The sequence below is a fragment of the Oryctolagus cuniculus genome, chromosome 12 (genome assembly GCF_051225735.1).
Source record: "Oryctolagus cuniculus isolate XC-2025 breed Fujian yellow rabbit chromosome 12, ASM5122573v1, whole genome shotgun sequence".
NCBI lineage: Eukaryota > Metazoa > Chordata > Mammalia > Lagomorpha > Leporidae > Oryctolagus > Oryctolagus cuniculus.
Window position 1 is genome coordinate 116,142,627 of NC_142878.1, and position 15,714 is coordinate 116,158,340.

At 43.8% G+C, this 15,714-nt stretch overlaps 1 protein-coding gene across 4 annotated transcripts in view; it reads right to left on the minus strand.

Moving 5' to 3' along the window:
• LOC127485365 (uncharacterized) overlaps positions 1-5,913 on the minus strand; it is a 51,796-nt gene extending 45,883 nt beyond the window's left edge. The window contains exon 1 of one of the 4 annotated variants that reach the window (XM_070054837.2): positions 5,579-5,913. The gene's annotated coding sequence lies outside the window, so the exon portion shown is untranslated. Of the gene's footprint in view, positions 1-5,574 lie in introns of all 4 variants that reach the window. The other 3 variants (XM_070054840.2, XM_070054838.2, XM_070054839.2) reach the window with 3 other exon arrangements.
• Between the last annotated feature and the right edge of the window lie 9,801 nt (positions 5,914-15,714).

Here is a 15,714-nt window from a genome sequence, read left to right on the forward strand (position 1 = left end):
TGGTCATTGTAGCCATCTAGGGAGTAGACGAGCAGATGGAAAATCTCTTTCTCATTCTCTCCCTTTCTCTATCTCTGCCTTGCAAATAAATAAATGCTAAAAAAGAGAGAGATCTGCCATCTGACATGGCTGCAATGGCCAGGGCTGAACCACACAGAAACCAGGAGCCAGGCACTTCATCTGGGTCTCACACATGGGTTACAATGGCCCAAACGCTTGAGTCATCCTCTGCTGCTTTTCTCAGGCCATCAGCAGGGAGCTAGTTTAGAAGTGGAGCAACTGAGACATGAACTACTGCTCATCTGGGAAGCTGGCATTGCAGGTGGTGGCTTTCCCCATTGTGCCACAATGCCAGCCCCATGAGTGCCAGTTTGAGTCACAGCTGTTCCACTTCTGATCCAGCTCCCTGCTAACACAACTGGGGAAGCAGAAAAAGATGGCACAAGTACTTGGGTCCTTGCACCAACATGGGACACTGGGTTGGACCTCCAGCCTGGGCCAGCATTATTCATTGCAGTCTCTTGAGTGAACCAGCAGATGCAAGATCCCCATCCTTCTGTCTCTGCCTCTTTCTCTGTAACTCTGCCTTTAAAATAAAATTTTTAAATCTTAATAAAATAAAGAGAAAGGGTGAGAGAGTGTCCACAGTAAAGTAACAGAGCAAAGCTACAGTTGTGCTGTCCCTCAGCAGCCTTCTGCCTTAAGTGGGAAATCTCTGGCTTACAGACACTGACATAAAAGACACATTCAAAACACATTTCAAAACAAGAGATGAGAGGTTTACAAGGCATATTGACTTTATGATGACTTTCATTCATTAGGTACACTGGGTTTAGGTATATGCCTTTTGTGCAGCCAAGTTAACCCAGGGTCCAATTCAAAGAGATGTACTGAGGAAGGTGTGCTGCCAGGGGAGAGAGCTACAATGTCCCATTGCTCTTGTAGCATCATAAAGGGAAGGAAAAGGTCTACTCATGTCCATGGTTACAAAGAGGACAGAAGCACAAACATTTCAGAAGGCAGGAGCAAATTTCAAATACAGTTATTTTAAGAAAATAAAAGGAAGCAAATTTCAGAATATAACATGGGGTAGAAACACACCATCAGTTCATCAATTCTCACAGGGATCCAGGAAAACTGCCCTGCCTACCCATAAACCAAATGTTTCAAAACATATTTTCTGATTAAATTCAGAAGATTACAGGACTCGGCACTCTGGGTGTTCAAATGCCAAATTAAGTTTTAGTTTCCACTACGGGCATATGTAGCCCAATCACTCAGAACATGAGAAAAACTTTTCCATAAGAAGGAACATGAAATATTCAGTCACACAGAATAACTGTGCTTAGTGCTCAAAGTGAACCAACCCCAGGATAAGCACCCAGAAAACCTGTTAGGTCTTAGGGCCAGCTCCATGGTGAAGCATGTAAAAATTTATTTATTTATTTAAAAGGCAGAGTTACAGAGAGTCAGGGCACAGAGAAAAGTCTTCCATGCACTGATTCACTCTGAAAATGGCTGCAATGGCCAGAGCTGGATTTACTTGAAGCCAGGAGCCAGAAGCTTCTGTCAGGTCTCCCATGTGGGTGCAGAACCCAAGAACTTGGGCCATCTTTCACTGCTTTCCCAGGCCACGGCAGAAAGCTGGATCTCAAACAAGCACCCATATGAGATGGCAGCACTGTAGGTGGCAGCCTCACCTGCCATGCCACAATGCCAGCCCTCAAAATAAACCTATTTTAAAAAGCATTTTAACTGAGGGATGGGAGAGAGTTTGTTTATCCAAAGCAAGGATAACATAACATAACTACTACACAGAAGAAGCTCCTGGCTCCTGGCTTTGGATCGGCACAGCTCCGACCACTGAAGCCAACTGGGGAGTGAACCAGCAGATGAAGACTTCTCTCTCTCTGCCTCTCCTCTCTGTAACTCTGACTTTCAAGTAAAATAAATAAATCTTTTTAAAAAAATAACTACTAGTACTCATTAACTTCAAAAATATAGAAATTTAAGGAAACTCAAAATATAACCAAAATCATCATCTACTACACATTATAATCTTTATTTTGAGAGTCATATTAGAAAAAAAAATTAACCCCTCCCCCATTGAAAAAATGCACATGGGACTGGTATAGTAAGTTAAGCAGACCCTGGCAGTGCCAGCACCCCACATGGGCACTGGTTCAAGACGTGGCTGCTCCATTTCCAATATAGCTCCCTACTAATTCACCTGGGAAAGCAGAGGATGATGGCCCAAGTGTTTGGGCCCCTGAAATCAAGTGTGAGAACCAGAAGAAGCTCCAAGCTCCTGGGTTCACCTGGCCCAGCCCAAGTCATTGTGGCCATTTGAGGAGTGAACCAACAGATGGAAGACCTCTCTTTCAATCTCTCTGTAAATCTGCCTTTCAAGTAAATAAAATTGATCTAAAAGAAAATACCCTGTATACAATGTAGTATTTTGGTTATTTCCTCATACAAAGAAAGCTCAGATAAACTGTCGATGAATCCTCCTGGCTTGATGCAATTCAGAAGGATGATTGCCTTCTGCCACACTGTGGTAGACATCAATGAAAGTTATTAATGGGGAGATGAATGGGCTGGAGCCATGGCTCACTAGGCTAATCCTCTGCCTGTGGTGCCGGTACTCCAGGTTCTAGTCCCAGTTGGGGTGCCAGTCCTGTCCCAGTTGCTCCTCTTCCAGTCCAGCTTTCTGCTGTGGCCCAGGAAGGCAGTGGAGGATGCCCAAGTGCTTGGGCCCTGCACCCGCATGGGAGACCAGGAGAAGCACCTGGCTCCTGGCTTTGGATCAGTGCAGCGTGCCAGCCGTAGCAACCATTTGGGGGGGTGAACCAATGGAAGGAAGACCTTTCTGTTTGTCTCTCTCTCTCACTGTCTAACTCTGCCTGTCAGAAAAAAAAAAAATGGGAAAATGAATGGACACCATCAGACTGCTTCCTCATATGCCACCTTTCCTTAAAGACATCACTGCTACATTACCAGATTATGTCTCTTGTGTGAAACATATCTCTCCTAAAAATTTTAAAGAACTTGCCAGAAACTTATAACAGAGCAGGGAATGATGTGCCAAGGACAGTGAGTTAGCCTGAGTAGTCCAGGAATCCTGTTCTTGGCTGTTTTCAAGTTCATTTTTTTTTTTTTTTTTTGACAGGCAGAATGGACAGTGAGAGAGAGAGACAGAGAGAAAGGGCTTCCTTTTGCCATTGGTTCACCCTCCAATGGCTGCTGTGGCCGGCGCACTGTGGCCGACGCACCGCGCTGATCCGATGGCAGGAGCCAGGAGCCAGGTGCTTTTCCTGGTCTCCCATGGGGTGCAGGGCCCAAGCACCTGGGCCATCCTCCACTGCACTCCCTGGCCACAGCAGAGGGCTGGCCTGGAAGAGGGGCAACCGGGACAGAATCCGGCACCCCGACCAGGACTAGAACCCGGTGTGCCGGCGCCGCTAGGTGGAAGATTAGCCTGGTGAGCTGCGGCGCCGGCCCTTTCAAGTTCATATTAATGTACACACAACATAGTTGCTGAGAAAGTGTCTTACAGTTGTTTCCTGGGTGTGAAGCAGCTCTTTTCAGCAGAAACACGTAACTGCTTGTCCACTCGCAAGCACTGTGATAGGGAGTACATGGGAGAAAAGTTCAAAAACACACTGGGTTTCAGAGGAAGATGTTGTTACCCTAACAACATCTATCCAGGATTCACTTTCTATTTTTACTTCCTAGGCAACCTTACTATGCTAAATGAGTTTCACAGATTAATAATCTGGTGACAACAGGACTCTAACAGAATCTATGAACCACTCAGTTAATCAAGTGATAACTTCATTATACTGAAAGTTAGTCTATAGCAATAGTTTTTAGGGCCACATGTCTCTTTTTTTTTAAAGATGTTTTATTTATTTATTTGAGAGGTAGAAATACAAATATTGAGACAGACAGAAAGGTCTTCCTTCTGCTGGTTCACTCCCCAGTTGGCCAAAATGGCCAGAAGAACTGCATTAATCTAAAGCCAGGAGCCAGGAGCTTCTTCTGGGTCTCCCACATGGAGACCCCCCACATGCCTTCCCAGGCCATAGCAGAGAGATGGATCAGAGGAGGAGCAGCTGGGACTCAAACGGGTGCCCATATGGGATGCTGGCACCACAGGCAGAGGATTAACATACTGAGTCACAGTGCCAGCCCAAAGCCACATCTTTTACTATACTGTGTATAGTAAAAGTATAGTATACTATCTCTGTGGGGGGAGGGGAGCATATTTTCTCTTTTCTTCCTTACCCCTCCTCACATTAACACCTTGTATAAAGGCTTCCATAGACCACAGTCATTATGAAAATCTGTCATTAATATCCTCCCATGTTGAAAATGGCATGGGGTTAAACACAGAACTCAGAATAAGAAAAGTAATTTGAAGCTGGTGTTGTGGCTGAGCAGGTAAAACCATAAGGGTGCTGGTTCAAGACCTGGCTGCTCCACTCTCTGCTATGGCCTGGGAAAACAGTGGAAGATGGCCCAAATGCTTGGTCCCCTGCATCTGTGTGGGAGACTTGGAAGAATTTCCTGGCTCCTGACTTCCATGCAGTTCTGGCCATTGTGACCATCTAGGGAGTGAACCAGCAGATGGGAGACCTCTCTATCTCTCTGTGCCTTTGCCTCTTTGTAACTCTGCCTTTCAAATAAATAAATAAAAACATTAAAAAGTAACTGACCCTCTTAATTAAAACCATATGGACTGTAAGATAATCAGCTTGGTGGAGCATTGAGTCACTTTAAAGAACTAGAAGAGAAAAATTGCTACTTTTCTGTATTTATGTCTTCATAGCTCTCTATTTTATGAAAATCCATATTAAAGTAGCTCATTATTAACTCACACGGTAGACTAATTTCAGTTCACTTCTCACTTTGCAAAGGGATTAGCAGCAGGTAATAATAGTTGACATCCCTAATAACATAAGAAAAAAGGGTTGAAGACAGAAATCGAAAAGCAGGAAAATAAATCAGCTACATTTCCATGGCCTCAAGCTCCAGATTGAAAAAGAGTCTGTTAATTAAACACGGAGGAGAGATCAATCTACTAAGCTACTGCACAAGCTTCACATTGCCGCTGGGAAATACAGCCAAACTCATAGCGCCCTGGCTGTCAGATGTGTCCACAGGGTCCAGCCTGGGGGCCACTGGGCCCCACCCAGCTGGAACAACCATGGGGTATTGCTGGAAGCCCAGCCAGAAGGCATTCTCTGACCCACCCTAAATGAGAACTGGGCTATTTAAATCTAGGGAAGGGGACTCCTTCCTTTGCCATGCTCTCAACTGCCCTGCTTGTGCCATTCCTCGTCCAGTGTACTGTAAGGAGAATTTGAGTGAGGCAGCCCGTGGGACTGGCCGTGCATCGGGAGACTGGGAAGCGGCGGTGGGAGACACAACACCTGGGTTCCAGCCTTGACTCTGCCAGAGACGCTCCCAGGATCACTGAGAACCAAGTGATCAATGTCTGGGAGCCGCTACCCGCCATCGCACCCACCCCTCTCCCACACACGCATAGATGCCCCTTCCTGTTCTCCATACTTGCCGTGGAAACTCTCGGGAGCACGTCCCCTTTCTTCAGGACACCTGGAGAGCAAAGCGGAAAGTGTGGGACAGGAGAAGTCGCTGGAACTTGGGGCCCACGGTGGCAGATGCAGAGGCACAGAAGCAGCGGGCGGCAGGTCTGGGGTGTGTGCTCCCGAACCGCCTGCAATTGCACTTGCAGAGCAAGATTCCCCAGGGAATGTGGGAGAACGAGCAGTGCGGCCTCTCAGGGCACACTCTGATCAGTAAATGAACTTCCTCTGTTCTCAACCCCCGGGCCACAGGGAAAGGCACGCGCATGCGTACGTTCTCCCACATGCACACGCACAGGCGCTCAGAGCACGGAAAACGTTAGAGCACCAGGTGACTCTGGGAAATGGAGTCCAGGCCAGGGCATTCCTAGATAGACTTACTGGCCCTCTCCTAGGACTTCAGTACGGGGTGGGTGGAGACAGGCTGGGAACCAGAGGGCGTTTGCTTTTGTTTCCATCCCTCCTTCCCTTCCTTCCCACCCCAGATCTCGAGGGTCAGCTGCTGTTCTTCCTTTCTTGAACAAAATCTTAAGAAGTGACAGCCACTGCTGCTGAGTCCCAAATCCTGGTTCCCTCACACACGCTGTTTCCCTCAGGAAAATCCCCTGCTGCTTTATTCCTGGACAGCTTCTCTCAAGTAACCCATGACAAGGATTTCAATGTAACTCTCAGCACAGGTGTACACGGCACAGTTTAACATCTAGATTTGAGAATACAATTTTTACTTGTGTCTTTTATTTGTGGTTCTTTTCAAAGTATTTTACACCACCCTCTAATTCACCAAGTACAAAAAAAAAAAAAAAAAAAAAAAAAAAAAAAAAAAAAAAAAAAAAAACAAAGAAAAAAACAAAGAAAAAAAGAGAACTGGATACAGGACTAACATTGCCAAGTATCTTCTAGGGGCCAGATTAACAGAGTAAATGCCTTACTTTGTATCAATTATACCTCAGGTTAATTCTGGAGACCGTATTCTCAATTTACAAAGAGAAAGCTGAGGTGGAAAGAGATAAGAATTAAATTTGCCCATGGAAGTATGGTAAAAAAGTCTAGGTTAAAGGCCAAAGTGAAATATTGGTTTAAGAAATCTTTCAGGACCAGAATGGAGAGTGTGATTGCACATTAAACACTGGCAAAGTGTTTTCAACATGTCTTAAAATGCTATGTCTAGACCAACTCTAAGGTTTTTTTTTTAATATAAAGATTTATTCATTTACATGCAAAACTGAGTTACAGAGAGAGAGAGAGAGAGAGAGAGAAAGAGAGAGGCAAAAATATCTTCCACCTGCTGGTTTATTCCCCAAATGACTGCAACAGCCAGAGCTGGGCTGACCTGAAGTCAGGAGCCTGGAGTTTCTTCCAAGTCTCCCAAGTGGGTGCAGGGGCCCAAGCACTTAGGCCAACCTCTGCTGTTTTCCCAGGTATCTCAGCATGGAGATGGATCAGATGTGGAGCAGCTGAAACTTGAACCTGTGCCCATCTAGGACACAGGCTGGTGAAGCAGGTGGTGGCTTTACCCTCCACACGATAGTGCCAGCCCCATCCACACTAAGCCTGAATTCATAACTCTACTCCTGGTTTGGACTGGAAGTTTTCTGGCAGAAAGATTATTAATGTCTCTGGCTTTCATTATAGGTATAGAAATAGTAGTGTGTTCTTGGTTTCATTGATATAGAATGGTGATGCAACTGCAAGATAAAGCTGTGCAGAGGGGCTGGCACTGTGGCATAGTGGGTAAAGCTGCCACCTGCAGTGCCAGCATCCCATATGGGCACTGGTTTGAGTCTCAGCTGCTCCACTTCCAATCCAGGTCTCTGCTATGGCCTGGGAGAGCAGAGAAAGATGGCCCATGTACATGGGCCCCTGCACCTGTATGGGAGACCTGGAAGAAGCTCCAAGGCTCTTGGCTTTGAATCAGCTCAGCTTTGGCCATTGTAGCCATCTGGGGTGTGAACCAGCAGATGGAAGACCTCTCACTGCTTCTGCCTCTCTATAACTCTGCCTTTCACATAAATAAATAAATCTTTAAAAAAATCTGTACAGAAACTGGCAGTGCAACACTTTGGGGTGCTCTGCTATGAGCTGCTGGTGGGAAATCCACCCTTCGAGAGCGTCTCTCACACTGAGACATACAGACGCATCCTGAAGATGGATGTGAAGTTTCCTGTAACAATGTCTTCGGGAGCCCAAGACTTCATATCCAGGCTTCTGAGATACCAGCCGTCAGAGTGGCTGCCCCTGGCCCAGATCCTGAGGCACCCCTGGGCCCAGGCCCACTCCTGGAGGGTGCTGCCTCCTTGTGCTCATCCAGCTTCCTGAATCCTGTCTGCCTCTGTCTGCATTTGTGCAGGGAGCTCTCCTGGCTCTGTTAACTCATCTATTTTTTGTTTGTTTCCTTTTTAAGATGCAAGATATAAATTAATAAAAGCTGAATTGTTTAGTACCAGCTGAAAAAAAAAATGCAGAGGATCTCAACAGCTAAACCCAAGACTAGGAACTTTATCTAAAGAAATGCCTACAGGGATGGTGTTGTGGTGTACGAGGTACAACTGCCATCTGTGACTCAGCATCCCCTATGGTGCTGATTTGAGTCACAACTGTTCCACTTCTGATCCAGCTCCCTGCTAATGGCCTTGGAAAGCAATGGAAGATGGCCCAAGTTTTTAGGCCTCTGCATCCAAGTGGGAGGAAGCTTTTGGCTCCTAGATTCAGATCAGCACAGCTCTGGTCATTGTGGCCAACTGGGGAGTGAACCAGCAGGTGGAAGACTTCTCTCTGCCTTTTCTTCTCTCTCTGTGTAACTCTTTCAAATAAATATATCTTAAAAAAAAGAGTTGTATGTATACTTATTTCAGAATATCTGACTGATCACCTAATGAAGATGTATCAAATTTATAAAATAAAAATCATCAGATTTACAATTTATACAAATTTATAAAATCCTCAGATAGAATAAATCTTTTTCTTTTCTTTCCTTTCCTTTTCTTTTCTTTTCTTTTCTTTTCTTTTTGGACAGGCAGAGTGGACAGTGAGAGAGAGAGACAGAGAGACAGAGAGAAAGATCTTCCTTTTGCCGTTGGTTCAGAAAAGAAAAGAAAAGAGTTGCAGACAGAGACAGAGAATGAAGTGTTCCATCCATTGGTTCACTCCACAGAGGGCCACAAAGGCTGTGGCAGGGTGCTGATCCAAAGCCAAGAAACAGGATTCCTTCCAGGTCTCCAAGGACTTGGGCCATCTTCCACTGCTGTCCTAGACCATAGCAGAGGACTGAATCATAAGTGGAGTAGTCGGTACTTGAACTGGCACGCTTATGGGATGCTGGTATGGTACTGCAGGTGATGGTTTTACCCACTAAACCACAGTGCCAACCAGCCCCTCTTTAACAAAATATTTTAAAGTCCCCAGAATTGTACAGAACTGTGAAGGATAATGAATAGTCAAGTCAATATTGAAGTAAAAGAAGAATACTTAATATATTTTACAAAGCTATAGTAATCAAAATAGCATATCACTGGCATTAAAGCAGATACATTAAGCAATGGGGCAGAATAGAGAACAAGTCATTAACCTATAGTCAACTGATTTTTAAGGTGTCTATTGGTCTAGAAACATTAAACTTAATTTTTTTCCATTTGTACAGGGGTAATGCACTGTATTAAATATGTAAGGTCTTATCTACGTGGGTTTGATTACAGAACAAATAAAGTGTTCTCTAAATAAAAAAAAAGAAAAATGAGTAGTCTCTTCAATACAAGGTGCTTGGAAAAGTCAACCAATTCTTTTTGCATTTGAAGAGAAATTATCCAGATAACACTGAGAGCCTAGAGTGCTTCATGAAATTTATGGGGTAATGTGAGGGTATTTTAAAGATGAAAGGAGAGGAGGTTGTAGGCATTTCTTTAATTTATTTATTTGCTTACTTATTAATTAACAGAGAGAGAGAGAGGGAGAGATCTTCCACCTGCTGTTTCACTTCCCCAGATGGTGGCATCAGCCAGGGCTTGATCATGCCAAATCCAGGAGCCAGGAGCTTCTTCATGGTCTCCTGCCTGGGTGGCTGGGGCACAAGTACTTGGGTCATCTTCCACTGCTTTTGCAAGGCCATTAGCAAAGTGCTGGATTGGAAGTGCAGCAGCCAAGACTAAAACCAGTACTCATATGGGATGCTGGAGTCATAGTTGGCAGTTTTACCTGTTACACCACAACAGCAGCTGCTGTAGGTGTTTCTTTAAGAAAAAACTCCCTAGTTCTGGGTTTAGCTCTAGTGATCTTCTGCATAAATAGAAGGTTTACACAGCCAGTTTCTGCATAGCTTTATCTTGCAGGTGCATCACCATTCTACAGCAGTAATAAAAGCAACATGCTAGTATTTCTGTACCTCAAATGAAACCAGAGAAATTAGTGATTTTTCTGCCTGAAAACTTTCAGTTTAAAACCAGGAAGAGTCACTGATTAAGACTTTGTGTGCATGGGGCTTCCACTTTAGTGCAGAGGATAAAGCCACTGCCTGCCATGGCAGCATCATATGGACATGGGTTTGAGTCCCAGATGCTCCACTTCTGATCCATCTTTGATAATGCACCTGGGAAATGAGCAGAGGATGGCCCAAGTCCAGGGCTCCTGCAACCACTTGGGAGACCTGGAAGAAGCTCTTGGCTCTTGACTTTGGTGGGCCCATCTCTGGCTGTTGCAGCAATTTGGGGAGTGAACCAGCAGATGGAAGATCTCTCTGTCTCTCCCTCTCTCTCTTTGTAAGGCTATCTTTCAAATAAATAAATAAATAAATATTTAGCAAAAATAAACAAGACTTAGAATGAGGCCAGACATTGCATTTTAAGACATGTTGAGTTCGGAAGCAGTCCACACAGCAGACTCATAGAATGACAATCATTTTAAATAGCATATAGATGTAGCATTAGGTGTGAGAATATAAAGTATCATACCTAGTTCTCATCTCTTTTTCAAAATGGGAGGGCACTCTAAAGATTGTAGTTCTAGCAGAGTCTTTTTGTGCCAGTTACTATCCATCATTCATTAAAAATCTTTATAACTTCTTTGCTTTATCTAATTTGCTTTAGAGTTCACACCAGTGACTCACTACATCTTGACTTTTGTTTCTTCCATGTGATCAAGATCTATTTCTGAAATCACAGCTGATCAATCATGTTCCATCTGTCTCTTGTTGCAAAGTTGTATTTGACCTGGTTTTTCATGCAGACCTATGTCAAGATAGAAACATTTGATGAGAAGATGTCAGTGTAAATATGTTTTTAGTCACATTTGATTAACAATGAAGATTTAGGAGTGGTCTTCAGACTAACTTTATCTGTAGTCCATTGCTAAACTTAGATATATCTGTTCTGTATACAGAGGTCGTCGCCCCGAAGTACCTAGCCAGGACTATTTTGCTGGGAATTGTACTTCTGTAGAAGTATGCCATTCAATAGGCCCAAAGTTCAAAATAAAAGTGTTTAACAAAACCAACAAGATGATAGCAAATTGAGTTACATCTATGCATATAAGCTATGCAGAAGTTATATGTTAAAACAACGAACAAGGTTACAAGCGAATAGCAGAATACCATAATTAACATCATATAAGTACACAGGAAATGCTTATTAACCTCAGTCAAAGTTTTCAGGCCCATGAACATGGGCTGGTATTGTGGCCCAGTGGTTCAGCTGCCATCTTTGATGCCTACATCCCATATGAGTGCCAATTTGAGTCACTTCTGATATGACTCCATGCTAATGGACCTGGGAAAGCAGTAGAAGATGACATAAGTGCTTGGACCCCTGTCACCCATGGGGAAGACTCAGATGAAGTTCCTGATTCCTGGCTTCAGCCTTGCCCCATTCCATATATTGCAGCCATTTGTGGAGTATACCATGGATGGAAGACCTCTCTTTCTCTGTCTCTCCCTCTTTGTCTGTAATTCTGCCTTTCAAATAAATGAAAAACTAAATCTTTGAAATAAAACAAAAACAATGAACAGAGTTGTGATCTGAAAGAAGGAGTATTACAGTGTGCTAACTGCTTACATTAAATATGTATAATATCTGATCAAAAAATTCTGAAAGTTAAAAACTGAATCCAAGACAGGCTTATGTTTTCTTTTTTAACTGCAATATCTGGTATTTTCAAGTTTTGGGGTTCACTAAGAAGTGACAACTCTATTCACTAATTGCAAGGCTAGGAGTTCATGATGCCAGATATTCGGTGCATAATTTTTGTGTCTGCTAATGTTTTCAAGGATATTATGGTATGATGATAATAGATTCTTCTTTTTTTAAATTTATTCATTTTTGCTTGAAAGCCAGAATTACAAAGAGGCAGAGGTAAGAGAGATAAAGATGTCTTCCATCTGCTTGTTCTCTCTTCCAAATGGCCACAAAGGTCGGAGCTGGGCTGATCTGAAGCCAGGAGCTTCTTCTGGTTCTCCCACACTGGTGCAGGGGCCCAAGGGCTTTCGAGCCATCTTCCATTGCTTTCCCAGGCCATAGCAGATAGCCAGATCAGAAGTGGAGCAGTCGGGACCTGAATCATTGCCAATATGGGATGCCAGCACTGCAGGTAGTGACTTTGCTTGCTATGCCACAGTGCCGGCCCTGATAACGGATTCTTACTGAGCTCATACAATAACGTTGCCACAAGAAATCAAAAAAGTTTTTCATTTTAGAGGAATTAAGTAGGTGGAAAGGTAAACATTTCCATCTATTTACAAAACTATACTAAAGTATAGTAACCGATAGAAATTGTAGAGATCTTCCTGAATCTAGATGAAACACTGAAATGCAGAACCAAAATATTTAAATAAAAGCATAGAAATCCATAAATATGATTAATTCAATCTCATGTAACTAATTCTATGTATTTGAAAGACAGTTACAGAGAGAGACAGAGACACACAGAGAGAGAGAGAGCACTTCCATTTGCTGGTTCACTCCCCAAGTGGCTGAAACAGTTGGAGCTGAGCTGATCTGAAGCTAGGATCCAGGAGCTTCTTCTGGGTCTCCCATGTGGATGTAGAGGCCCAAGGACCTGAGCCATTCTCTGTTGCTTTCTCAGGAACATTAATGGGGAGCTGGATCAACAGTGGAGCTCCCAGGACTCAAACTGGTGCCCATATGAAATGCTGGAGCATCAAGCCAGGGCTTTAACCCACTGTGCCACAGCACTGGCCCCCTACTAGCAGTTTAATGGATTTTTAGTTTTTTTCTTTCCCTCAGCATTCTGGAAATTAGTGTCTAAAGTAGCCTAAGATCTGTATTTAAGAATATTTTCTGTTAAACTGATTTCAAGTGTTTTTAGAAAATACAAAATTATGGATGGCACAAGTCTTTAAATATACATGGTTAAAATGAAATTGATTAATTGACATGAGCCATTTACATTCATCCCATAGAGCATGTTACAAAGCAACTAAAGAGGGGGTCAGCATTGTGGCATAGCATGTTAAGCTGCCACCTATGATGCTGGCATCCCATATGGGTTATACTTCGAGTCCTGGTTGCTCCACTCTGATCCAGCTCCCTGCTAATGCACCTGGGAAAGCAGCAGAGGATGGCCAAGTGTTTGGGCTCCTACACCCTTTTGGGAGATATGGGTGATCCTGTCAGACTGCCTGCCTTGCCCATGCAGGAGGTTGAAAGGGCATGGTGCACCAGGCCTACCGGGAGGGACCCCACGGCCTCCTTCCTGTCAGGCAATGGGATCTCTGGGTGCATTTCCCCCAACCACCACCAATCAGCTAAACTGCTCCTGGGTGTGGCCCAGGCCCACCTGGAAATCTACTCTTCAAGCTGAATGGAGAAGCATAGCAGTGCCAATGTCAGCTTCATCCTATAGAATTAGTATTGCCCTGAATTAGTTATGCTCCTGCTGCCTGCCCTTTCAAAAGTATACATGGTTGTTAATAAAGCAGACATGATCACCGAAGCCTGGCCCATCCTTGGCTATTGTGTCCCTTTGGGGTGTGAACCAACAGAAGATCTCTCTCCCTCTGTCTTTCCTTCTCTGGAATTCTGCATCTCAAATAAATAGATAAATCTTTTTAAAAGGAAAGAAAGAAATGGAGTGATTTTACAAACCTGTTGTCTCCCTTAGTCCTCTGGGTCTCCTTTTTATCAAGATAACCATCATGACTGATAACAACAAAACAGAACTATCAGATTTTAAGACTTTATAACTTTTAGGAAATTTATATATCAATGGTATATCTATATTGATATAATTTAAAATTGAGCATAATTTCATGACAGTACTTTACATACAATCTAAATTGCATAATCAGCTATTACCTCTACAAGATAGGATATATCCTTTGACACATCAAGGGTTCCTGTTGGAAATCTCAAAGTGAAAAAATTTAGAACCTTGATTCTGAGAAATCTGTTAAGGATGCCAAAGGGGCTTAAAATATTTGGTCAAAATAAACTCCCTATTAATTTTGAAATAACATCCATCCACTTAGAGTGATCCAACCAGTTATAAACCAGATTTATTCTATCTGAGGATTTTATAAATTTGTATAAATTGTAAATCTGATGATTTTTATTTTATAAATTTGATACATCTTCATTAGGTGATCAGTCAGATATTCTGAAATAAGTATACATACAACTCTTTTTTTTAAGATATATTTATTTGAAAGAGTTACACAGAGAGAGAAGAAAAGGCAGAGAGAAGTCTTCCACCTGCTGGTTCACTCCCCAGTTGGCCACAATGACCAGAGCTGTGCTGATCTGAATCTAGGAGCCAAAAGCTTCCTCCCACTTGGATGCAGAGGCCTAAAAACTTGGGCCATCTTCCATTGCTTTCCAAGGCCATTAGCAGGGAGCTGGATCAGAAGTGGAACAGTTGTGACTCAAATCAGCACCATAGGGGATGCTGAGTCACAGATGGCAGTTGTACCTCGTACACCACAACACCATCCCTGTAGGCATTTCTTTAGATAAAGTTCCTAGTCTTGGGTTTAGCTGTTGAGATCCTCTGCATTTTTTTTTTCAGCTGGTACTAAACAATTCAGCTTTTATTAATTTATATCTTGCATCTTAAAAAGGAAACAAACAAAAAATAGATGAGTTAACAGAGCCAGGAGAGCTCCCTGCACAAATGCAGACAGAGGCAGACAGGATTCAGGAAGCTGGATGAGCACAAGGAGGCAGCACCCTCCAGGAGTGGGCCTGGGCCCAGGGGTGCCTCAGGATCTGGGCCAGGGGCAGCCACTCTGACGGCTGGTATCTCAGAAGCCTGGATATGAAGTCTTGGGCTCCCGAAGACATTGTTACAGGAAACTTCACATCCATCTTCAGGATGCGTCTGTATGTCTCAGTGTGAGAGACGCTCTCGAAGGGTGGATTTCCCACCAGCAGCTCATAGCAGAGCACCCCAAAGTGTTGCACTGCCAGTTTCTGTACAGATTTTTTTAAAGATTTATTTATTTATGTGAAAGGCAGAGTTATAGAGAGGCAGAAGCAGTGAGAGGTCTTCCATCTGCTGGTTCACACCCCAGATGGCTACAATGGCCAAAGCTGAGCTGATTCAAAGCCAAGAGCCTTGGAGCTTCTTCCAGGTCTCCCATACAGGTGCAGGGGCCCATGTACATGGGCCATCTTCCTCTGCTCTCCCAGGCCATAGCAGAGACCTGGATTGAAAGTGGAGCAGCTGAGACTCAAACCAGTGCCCATATGGGATGCTGGCACTGCAGGTGGCAGCTTTACCCACTATGCCACAGTGCCAGCCCCTCTGCACAGCTTTATCTTGCAGTTGCATCACCATTCTATATCAATGAAACCAAGAACACACTACTATTTCTATACCTATAATGAAAGCCAGAGACATTAATAATCTTTCTGCCAGAAAACTTCCAGTCCAAACCAGGAGTAGAGTTATGAATTCAGGCTTAGTGTGGATGGGGCTGGCACTATCGTGTGGAGGGTAAAGCCACCACCTGCTTCACCAGCCTGTGTCCTAGATGGGCACAGGTTCAAGTTTCAGCTGCTCCACATCTGATCCATCTCCATGCTGAGATACCTGGGAAAACAGCAGAGGTTGGCCTAAGTGCTTGGGCCCCTGCACCCACTTGGGAGACTTGGAAGAAACTCCA